The following is a 10808-nucleotide window of genomic DNA, read 5'->3' as shown; positions in this document are numbered from 1 at the left end:
GCTGTGGTCTCTTTTGTTGAAGGAGCAAGGTCAGGGTAGTGGATGCTTTTCCCGTGACTTTTGCTTCCCCGTGAATCTGCAAAGGCTTGAGGAGCAATTCTGTGCTGGACTGCAGTTGTGTTTGGAATCTGCCCACAGATTCCCCACTTGTGGCTCAGCCTGAAAGAGCTTCCTTGTGAAAACCAGCAAAGCTTTGGGCTTGTTCCTCAGGGCCGTGGAGGAAAGCCTGGCTCTGCTGGGAGAGCTTTTCTGGGACATTAATCGCTGGTTAGGTCTTTACTGTAAGGTAAGGGATGAGCTTCCACCTCCTTTGAAGACCAACCTCACCCACCATGTCTTGGTGCAGACTTGGACTAATGAGTGCTCTCTGGAAGAAGAGCCCAGAGAGGCTGTGATGAGCCCTCGCTCTTTCAGCCACAGCCCGAGGATCCCTGAGGCATGGGAGACCCAGGTCTGCCTTTGGTCCCCCATCTTGTAGACATCTCCCGGAAGGGCTTCCCATCCGTCAGAGCAACATAACTAGAAGACTTGCTTCGAAGCTTGGTCTTCATTCGGTAAGAGGACATGTCCTGTGTCCTCAAGGCATCTCTGAGAGCTACATCTGATCTGCTTCCTGGCATTTTTACTTTTCCTTCCCAAGAAATTATTTTTTTGGGAGTAGACAATGGCAAAGCCCATGTAATTCTGCAATGTTTTCTGATGGTAAAACCACCAACCTTTCATTTTTCCTCAGGTTGCTGGTAACCTTGGCACCACCAGCTCCTCAGAATTTCTCTGGGCAGTTTTCTGCCATGAGTTTTGGGGAGAAGAAAGGGGTTTCGATTGCTTAATCCTTCCAGCTAAGTAAAATCATCTGCACTGGTAAATTCTCCAGGAGATGTACAGTTCACTGCTTGTCAGGCCAGGATATTAAATTAAACAATTTTCATCAGATAACACATCTTCTGGTTCATGTAAAACGTCCAGCAAATCGCTGGGCTCATAATTCAGCCTGATTGAAAGTGAGCTGCTAATCCATTTCACTTTGGAGATAGGCAAGAGCATGGCAGAGGGGCCATCTCCGCAGGAGACTCCCGTTGGCGGCCACGCACGTGAATGTGCGTCCCTTGGGCTCTCCTCCCCTCCCGCGTGCCCCAGCGAGGGCAGGCAGATAGCGCTGCTCTCGCCGCCCGTCTTTGCTGACCCTTTCAATGCGACGTAGCGTGGCCTGGATTAGCTGCGAGGCGGGGAATCCTTTTAAGCGATGAAACCTGCATTCGGGGGGAAATCATTCCGCTCTGGTTCCCTCCTGGCAGATGTGGACGGTGGAGATCTCCAGGAAGGCTCACCTCTGGGTTTGTGTCCTAACGCTCTCCTCGATGAGCTCCTGCCCCATCCAGAGCTTTGCTGTCCTCGCCAGCCCATGGGAAGGTCTTGCCCACTGCAGCCAAACCGGGTCCCCAGTGTCACAGCACCCATTTGAACGTTCAAAATTTATAACTCGGGCCGCGGCATGAAGCCATTTGAAAGCGTTCTGCTTGTCGTTAGGAATAATAATGGTAATAGCGGTAGTAGGGCAACTTTTTATTTGCTGATGCTTTATAGTTTTGCATTGTTCCAGCCTCCCCAGGCAGGAGACTGGGAGCCATTCCCCATTTCTTCTATTTCTTTTGTAATTAAAGCTGAGTTACCCTCCGATTACGTGGCCCCAGAAGCTGAGGCTTGAGGAGAAGCACGATTATCTGCTGTCGTGAGGTTCAGGAAGGGGACGTGGGTTCTTTCCCAGCCTGTCTCTGAAGGAGCCTTCTCCTAATAGACTCGAGAGAAGTGATTTCAGCTACACCAGGTGAATTGGGCATTTTGCCTTTTTTGGGTATCCATGGCCCGTTGGGGGCTCTGTGCCGTACTACACCTGGGGGGTGGTTGTGCACTATGAAGCATCTAACCCAACCCATCTCCCTTTAGCCAAGGTGGAAAATACCCATCCCCAGAGCGAGCGACGCTGAGCCAGGGATTAGCAAACCGGACGTGAATTGCTTCATTAAAGCCCAACGACCCTGGGCAACCACATCATTATAAAAGGCCCAGGAAATCCTATAGCCGGGCAGACCAGCGATGTTCCCCCCTCCCCCTGTGAGCAGAGCCTTCCTCTTCAAACCCCGGTGACCTTACGCTCGCTTGCTCCCCGGCTCCCGCTGCTTTGCTGGGAGGCGAAAGCCCCGTGCGAAGCACGGAGGGGTAAGGCTTTATTGCCTCCTTCCCCTCCGCGGGGGGCCCCCCGTTTTCAAAGCCCGGCTCTCCGTATCCAGTCCTGCCCCCTCGTAAAAGGGCTTGCAGCAAAATAAAATGACAGGTGGAACAATCCCACGCGACCGGCTCCGGTGCGGATGGGAGCGCTGGGACTCGCGGGGGGTTTCTCTCTTGGGCAGAGAGGGACAGGGGGTGGGAGGGAGCGGAGGGACAGCGGTGCCAGGCTGCTTTTATTTCTTTGGGTTGCTTTTATTTCAGGTTTGCTTTTATTTCTTTGGTTTGCTTTTATTTTGGTTTGCTTTTATTTCCTTGGTTTGCTTTTATTTAGGCTTGCTTTTAGTTCTTTGGTATATATATTGCAGCTAAAAGAAGTCTCTGCCTCTACAAAGTCACTCTCTGTGTTGTTATGGCACTGCAATAACGTTATGTCTCTCTCTATGCATTACCAAACTTTGAATGTTTTACGTATAAATAATAATAGCAAGGGGTTTTCTTTCCTTACGCGGATCCGAGCGGACCATCGGTGTTTTCACAGCCATTCCACCTTGGCTTCTTCCCACTCAGCCTCTCGATACATCCCACCAGCGCATCCCTGTTCCCGCTGCCCGGTGCCGTCAGGATGCTGGCTTCGTGCTCTGCTGCCTGGGAAAATCCCGCCCTAAGTCCTTTTTGGGGTCCCAGCTCCTTAAAGCCTCTTTGCAAATCCCCCAAAATTTAACCTAAAAAAAAAACAAAACAAAAAAAACCCCAAAAAACCCAACCGAAAACGAGGAGGAGTTTTGCCTTACTAGAGCTGGATTTAACCTGTTGCTGCCTTTGCCTTTATCAGCTGCTCTGGAAAGAAAATCAGGTTGAAACTGAGTCAGGTGCTTGGCAAATGTTCCCCTCCTCTCCCGATTTCAGCTCTGACATCGATGACTTTCTGTCTGTTGGTTCAGTCCGTGTTAGAGCTGTGCGGGGCTTTGCACGCCGCTGTTAACTGCAGAGCAAATTAACCTTCTTCAGACCATGTGTCGCTGCTATAACGTATGCAAATGTGTGGTTAGTGACCGTAAAAAAGAAAAATAAAAGCCCAGTTGGACCCATATTCTTGCCAAGAGATTAAATGCCGGTGTTTAAAAGAACTGGCAGCGTTTCCACAAGGGGACTTTTGTCGTATAATCTTGTATCTACTGGGATTATCCTTTTAAAAAATTGGCAGCGTCCTCAGAAAGCGCAGCTTCTAGCTTATAATTTTTCTTTTATCTTTTTTTTTTTTTTCTTTTTTTTTTTGGCAGCCGCACGAAGAAATCTTTTTGCCATTTCCAGGCCGGAGACCTTTTGTTTTTATACAGCAAAGTACCAGTTCTGTAAGCGACAGATTTCTCCACTCAGCATCTTTGGGACACCCATCGATCAATGACAGGGAATTTAAGTAAGAGGAGGGCGGGGGGCGCGGGGAGGAGGGGGGGTGTGACTTGGAAAATAAACTCTTCGCATTCAACTGACGAAGTGGGAAACATCCGCTGCTGGCCCATCTCCACCGACTTCGATGGAGTTGTGCCAGCGCGGAGTTTGGCCCGGCGTCTTTCAACTCGTTATTCTTTCATTGGTTATTTGCTAGAGCGTATTGAAAGCCTGAGGTTTACATCTGCTTCCTCACGGACTTTCTTCCCTTCTGCGATGAACACGCTTTGCGTTCGCATTTGGCTTTCACGAGGCTGCAGACCCCGGTTTAATGACGAACAGTTTTTATTTTTGGGGGGAGTGGAGGGGGGGGAATCGCGGGCACAAGCAGGTATGTTGGAAGTTTAGCTATTCTAGAGACGCTCAGCAGCAGCGAGGTATTTTTATGTATTAAATTAAATGCAGAAAAATGGGTCCTGAAGGAAAAACAGCAGCCTATGAAATCTTTCGCTCCTTTTTTTTTTCTTCTCCGGTTTTGGCGGAGTCCTATACTTCGAAGCAGAGATGAGTTGCAAAGACGCCGACACCTTAAGCGCTCTCTAGTCTGCCCACAGTTTAGATAATTCTCAATCAAATACCAACAAGCAAGCAGCGTTAAGTCAATTGTAATAATTAAGTTAATTATAAAAAGTGATTATAAACGAGCCGATTGCTTAGAAAACAATTCATCATCTTGCTGCCCCCCCCGCCCTCAGGATCCCCTTTCCCAACAGCTCTTGAGGACCCGCGCAGAGCTCCCTCGGCTCCTTCACCCTCTCCACGGGAGGAGGTGGGGGCAGCTCAGCCATGGCTTTCGAAACCTTGAAGATTAAGCAAAGCTGCTGAAAAGGCAGGTAATTAAAAAGCCTCTAAACCTGCCTTATTTATTCATTTATTTAAAAAATGCCTATCAACTTTTTCAGAAGCTAAAACCGTAGCTGGGTATTTGGTGGCCGCCGGTTTGAATGGCAGATAGAAAATGCCCCCCGCCCAACGGCGGGGTCCCAATGGAGCCACAAATCAGGTAGACGTTTGGGTCCTGGCCGCGTGTGTTTTTTAGCACGTGCAAAGAGGAGCCCACAGCCACGCACCCCACCTCCTGCGTGGCTCCCGCAAAGGGAGGGGGCTACGGGACCTGAAATCTCCCCAGCACAAACTGGTTCTGCAACGCGTAGGCAAAAGATCTTCGGTTATGGGCTTCCCAAAGGAAGGAGCTTTGGGGAGAGGGGACAAAACCTGCCTCGTCAGCAGTCTTCAGGAAGATATACGCTCACAGGTAATCTAAACATTGCCAACGCGCTTTCCAAGAGGATAGCTGAGGGGGTCGCTCCTGAAAGGGCAGCGCCGCAGCCCCTCGCTGGAGGAGCTTGCCCGATGGCTTCTGCAAAGAGCAGGCCCTAGAAGAGCCCTTGGTGGCCAGCAATAAAGGTGATCCAAAGCCTCCTGATCCCCTGATAACAACAGTGGCTTGTAAGCACGTTTGGGGAGGGCTTATCCCTCCTTTCCAACAGGAGTGTGCGTTTGGCTGTAAATTTTTTCCAGCTGTAAAGTCGGAGAAAACACTGATAAGCTCTCCCAGTGCCCCCCCCCCCCAGCCCCCCAGCTGGGAATGATAGATTTACCAGAGGGAACTCAAAGTACCAGCTCCCTTCTCCTCCACTGTTGGAGCATATGGAATATATTGTGGTCTGAGGGAAATACATCTTAAGAATTTCTCCTGCGCCTCTTCAAGGAGCCTTCCAGGGTGGATTACAGCAGGTGTCACAAAATCAGTGGACTTTTCTGGGGCGCTTAAAGCGGGTTAAGTGACCAGACGTAGTCAACGGCACCCGTAGTCACCGCAGACCTCTGCATCAGGCTCCAAAAGTTTTGCTGTTTGCTTGGGTTTGGGTGAGACGAGCAACGGAAGCTCCAAAACACTGGAAGAAAAAGAGAGACTTTCCAATGAGAGGGACAACAAGGAAATATCTGAGATCTGCCTGGAAAAATCCGTTCCTGCAAAGCGTCTGATCCTGGGCTGCGATAAGCAGTTTCCATAATGTGCTATTTATTTGCTGCTGCCTGAGGAATAAAACCGAAACACCCTTGTTGCTCCCCTGCAGTAAGTGGAATTGCCTGGGAGATGGACCGGTAAACGTGAATTACAGGAGGTCTTCAGTTCTCAAGGAGCCCTCACTCGAGTAAATTTTTCTTCGAAGTTAGTAGCAATTTAGGTTTTATCGGTGGCAATATTCTCAACTAAAAGCAATAGGCCGAGTCCTGCGGTTAACCAGCATCTTCTATTAAGGCACCCAGCACCAGAAAGGACAGAGCCATCCCCACAGGGTAAATACACTTAATTTTTTTCACTAGTGGCTCCGATTCGCTTTGGGTAAAAAGGGGATCACGCTGAAAGACCAGCGAAGGCACATCCATTAGGAGTAGTCAGAGCTGCCAGGCTGATGGGAACTCAGAGTAGAGACAAAAATCTGTGCATTGACCCATGAGCCTGAATTATCCACTATATGGAAAACCCCTGACCTAATCGTCTTCCAGGAAAAGGCACAGTGTATTGGAAAATATACGGAGAGGCTTGGGAAGAAAATTGGGAAAGACAGACCATTTGTCCCACTGGAAGATCTGGGACCTACTGCAGGCTTGGGGCGGGTGTTTCCAAAACGTGGAGGAGTTTTCTCTGGTGTGGTTTTCACCACAGCACTGAGCGGTTCCTGATTTACAGCCCTCAGAGCATCCAGGACACCAGAATTGCATTCGATTTCACGTCAACCCTGGACGCAAAGGCAGGACTTAATGTAGGATAGACCTGTGTCTGTCAGGCTTTCCTTCTGCCTCCAATCCCTCCCTGCTGACGTGCAGCATTTTCTGTTAATTTCTGCCTTAATTAAGTCTGTACCAAGTCCAGGAGCACCGTTTGCAGGGTACTGTCGTGCGCCTGGGGGTGTAGGAAGCTGGACACTGGTGAGGGATGTCAATGGGTTTGCCAACAGTTGGGTTTTGTCCATATCCTTTCTTTTTTTTCTCTCCGTAAACTGCACCTGGGTGAGGTTTGAGGCTTAATGACGTTTGTCTGGGTTTTCGGGATGGTCAGAGATACAGGTTGCAGGTTTTTGGCCTGACAAATAACGTGAGGTCACGTATATGGCAACAGGGAATCACCATATACTTGGTCAGAGCCTGATGCCGAGAAGGCAGGTTGGTCCACGGCCTCTCCGTGCAGCGGAGTGGGCTGATAAACCCCTGGCCTGTGCTTGTATTGGGGGGCAGAGGGAGTCCACCCTTCTTGCCCGGTGTCCTGGAAAAAGGGACAATAACATGCCAGAGCATGCAGATAAGATGCAGGCACAGAAACGGAGACAGTTTCTTTGTGGAAGAAAACATCTCTGGAGAAATGTCTGGGCAAATCAGTCCCTATTTTTCCCTGAAAAGGACCTTCACTGTGACTCTTTGCTCTGTAAGGAAAGGCTGTGATGTGCAACCCCGTTATGCATCCCAATATATTTTGATTGCCAAAGTTTGAGAGCGTCTGTGGAGCCCATCACTGATGGATGTGAGGTGATGCTAGCCACCCTGGAGGAGATGGATTCTTCTCAAGTAACTCTCCTCGTCTATAAACCAGATTTCCAATTATCCAGACTCCGTCTGTAGTTAATGGAAGGTGATCAGCACCCCAAGAGATCATCCTTTGAACCACCTGCCGTTTTTAGGTGGGAAGAAAGACCTCCTGAGGCGTCAGTCCCTTCACGCTATGTGCAGACATGGCCCAGGGACAACCAACCTTTGATGACCAATGTTGGGTAGATGACTCCCAGCCAGTACCAACCCTGGTGACTCAAGACATAGAGTGGAAGGAGTATTTCCAAACTGGGTTATGCACAAATTCCTCTCACTTGGAGGTTTATGTGAATTCGCTACTAAACTAGGAAAATTTAAAAGCTGGTGAGGTGCTGAACATCTTCAGGCACAAGAGATGTCTAAGGGTGTGACAAAGTGCAACTTGAACATCTCACACCTTGCCAGTGAGCCGTGCTTAATGGGTCGGGCGGTAGAGGTGTAATGAAATCAATAGAGATGGAGTGGAGATTTTTGCAGATCGGGCAACTGGGTGGTTTTGTTTTGTTTTGTGCGTGTCACATTGTTGTTGCTAGTGGCTGGGTTTTTTTTTTTCTTTTCTTCTTTGTTACCTTTTTTCGTTCCACCCCTTCCCTCTAAGTTTTGTGTTTTCTTTGCAAATTTTTCAGGTTTAACCCCGATTTGAAGGGTAGCTGCAAGGGGATTGAGGTCTATCAGGACATGAGGTATGTGGCATGATTTGCGCTAAGAAATATCTGCGAGAATAGAAAATAGGAGCCGTATCCAATACACCAGGGAAGGAGCCGAGTCTTGCAGACAGGGCTGCAGGCTCCAGCTCTAACCCCGGCCTGACAATTGATATAGAAAAATCCTGTGACTGCCGTATTACAGCACTAACGAGGAACGCGCGTTCTCTTCTGATCAAAAGTCTAAAGCCCAGCATGCTCGCCGCTGCTCTGCCTCTGATCTGCGCATACATCGCTGGTTTTTATCACTCATTTTTTCTTTATCTGAGCGGAGCTGGTCTCAAGCGCTACAACCCGGTTATCTCGGAGGAGGTTGCCAAAAGCATGTCAGGGATCGTTAAACGTAATAATAAAGGAAGCGGGGAGGAATCAAGTGGTTTGAGTAGGAAATCAGAGGGAATTCCTGGCTGAGGTTGCCAGTCCAGTGAAGGCTGGGACTTGCAGCTTGCCGTGAAAGAGGAGGCCACAGCTCACAATTCCCGAGCCTCCTCAAACTACGGGTACCTTAAACACGTCTCTTCTTCCCCAACCCTCATTAAGAGTACCTTTGCATACGCGCATATCGTCTAGAAGAACAAGAAGCACTTAAAGTCAACCTTCAGATCCCCCCTTGGGCCACAGGTTTGGCCACCCAACAGCGTCTCTCAGACGTCGTTATTTAGCCCCAGGCTCTGAATTCGTTAGCGCTAAGGAAAGAAAGGGTGTCAGCTCCGTTCGCAGGAGAACGAACAGCAGCACGGCTGTGGCTTTTTTGGGATGAATTAGAAAAATAAGCAGCGATATTCTCGGGCCAAAAAAATCTTCTGTTCAATTTGAAATGAATTTAATTTCGCTTTCGAGGAATCTGGAGAAACATTTTTGAAGAAAATGGAAAGATGTTTTTAGCTAAAAGTGGACTGTAATTAAACGCTTTGCTTTAAAATAACAAAACAAAGTGTTTGGGTTTTCTCCATTGTCAAGCTTGCCAAATTATTTGTGTTTAAAAAAATGTAGCGTTGAGTGGTTTGCTATGATTGAATTTCCATTTATTTTGCTTCAAAATATAACTCTGGCCAAAAAAAGTCTTTTAGCTCTAATCAAGATCAAATCAATCAAACCTTGTTTGCTACTGGCTTGCAGCTACCGCGTTAGCAAAGGGGATCTTCTCCAGTTGGAGAAACGGGGCTCCGATACGAATTCAAGGTTTTTATTGTTCTTGTAACAACTTTCACAGAAATAGGATAAAACCAGAATTAAAGAAGTCTAGGCAAGAATTGCTATTAAAACCAAGCCATCTTTAAGCAGGTAGAGTTTCTCAAGGCTTTTTAGCTCCTCGGTCTCGTTAAAGTGGTTCTCGGCACCAACAATCCTCTCCAGGTCTGGATGGAAATCCTCTTTCTTGTCTTTTAGTGTCTCTCTCTTTTAAGCCCTGACGTCTGCATTTCCTAGCAGTCCTGAGCCCATCCCTGGTATGGCAGGAGGACTGAGAAGTGCCTGCTCCAGAAGTCTCTGTTTTATGAAAGGCTTTTCGTTGTATTTTCACTTGTTTTTTTTTTTTTTTTCTTTTTTTTTTTTTTTTTTAATTTATTCCCCACCTAAGTCGAAGTTGAGCCGCGAGGAGCAGGGCTTATGGAGCTGGTTTCCTGTGGCTCTGTGTCTCGCGGCTGGATTATCACGTGCTTAATAAGGTGCGAGCTCTGATCGAAACATTTCCTGAGGTTGGGGCCTTTCAAAGATCTCTTTCCCATGTGCCTTTTCCAGCATCTAAGAGCCTCGCTGAGCTCCAGCCACGGCCCCTCTCCCAGCAAGGGCAGTAATAGAGCTTTTTCCCCCCATCCAGCTGCCTACAACCATCGAACCCAGCCAACTCCTAATGCTTTTGGGGATTTTTCTGTCTGAGCTGATTGAAATGGACCCATGGATTTCAAAAGTTATTACTGGAGGGAGCCAAGTGACACACAGGGATGGTGTGATTCCTTACAAATGACCGGCGGGGGAAAAGAAAAGAAAAGAAAAGAAAAGAAAAGAAAAGAAAAGAAAAGAAAAGAAAAGAAAAGAAAAGAAAAGAAAAGAAAAGAAAAGAAAAGAAAAGAAAAGAAAAGAAAAGAAAAGAAAAGAAAAGAAAAGAAAAGAAAAGAAAAGAAAAGAAAAAGGAGGGTTTTGGGTTGAGAACAAACCCGATGTCCTTCATCCCAGGGGGATGCCGGTTAGGAAAGTTCCCACGTGGAGCACGGCCTGGAGGAAAGCAGTGAAGGAGTTTCAGGTCCAACGGGCTTTAACCCACCATAGGGTAAACCTAGACTGAGTAAGTGAATATTTAGGGCGAAGACAGGAAAGCCACGTGGAGGTGTCAGACCTACCTTTGGGACGGGTGTTACGAAGCGTGTGGCTGCGGGGATGGCCCTGGCAGGTGTCGAGCCCAGAGGCTGGAGTGACGGCAAGGTCCTCTGAGCCAGAGGACGTGGGGCTCTCACCCGACAGGTGCAGCAGAGCAGGGGGAGCTCGTCCCACCGCGCCAAGGCTTAAAAAGACCCCATCAAAACCATACATTTGGGGTGTGATTTGCTATACGGAAAAGGAATCACCCTGCAGGCGTGGTTTAAACTTCCGGCAAATCGTAAGAGTTGGAGGAGTGCTTGATTCCTGTGGATAGAGATTTGAGGAAGACCGTGAACGCAAACTCGCCACCAGATTTATACCAGCCCAGGCTGTGTGTGTCCCGTTTTACACGCTGAAAAAGGTTCATTTTATAAAAAGGTTCATTTTATATCGAGGATGGCTCAAAGCCACCAGGATGCATCAAGGTTTTGGGCGTCTCTAAAACTGAGGTGCTACCTGAGTTTTAGCGCAAGACCCGGC

Source organism: Chroicocephalus ridibundus, chromosome 13, assembly GCF_963924245.1.
Source record: "Chroicocephalus ridibundus chromosome 13, bChrRid1.1, whole genome shotgun sequence".
Taxonomy (NCBI): domain Eukaryota; kingdom Metazoa; phylum Chordata; class Aves; order Charadriiformes; family Laridae; genus Chroicocephalus; species Chroicocephalus ridibundus.
This window is presented reverse-complemented; position numbering follows the sequence as displayed.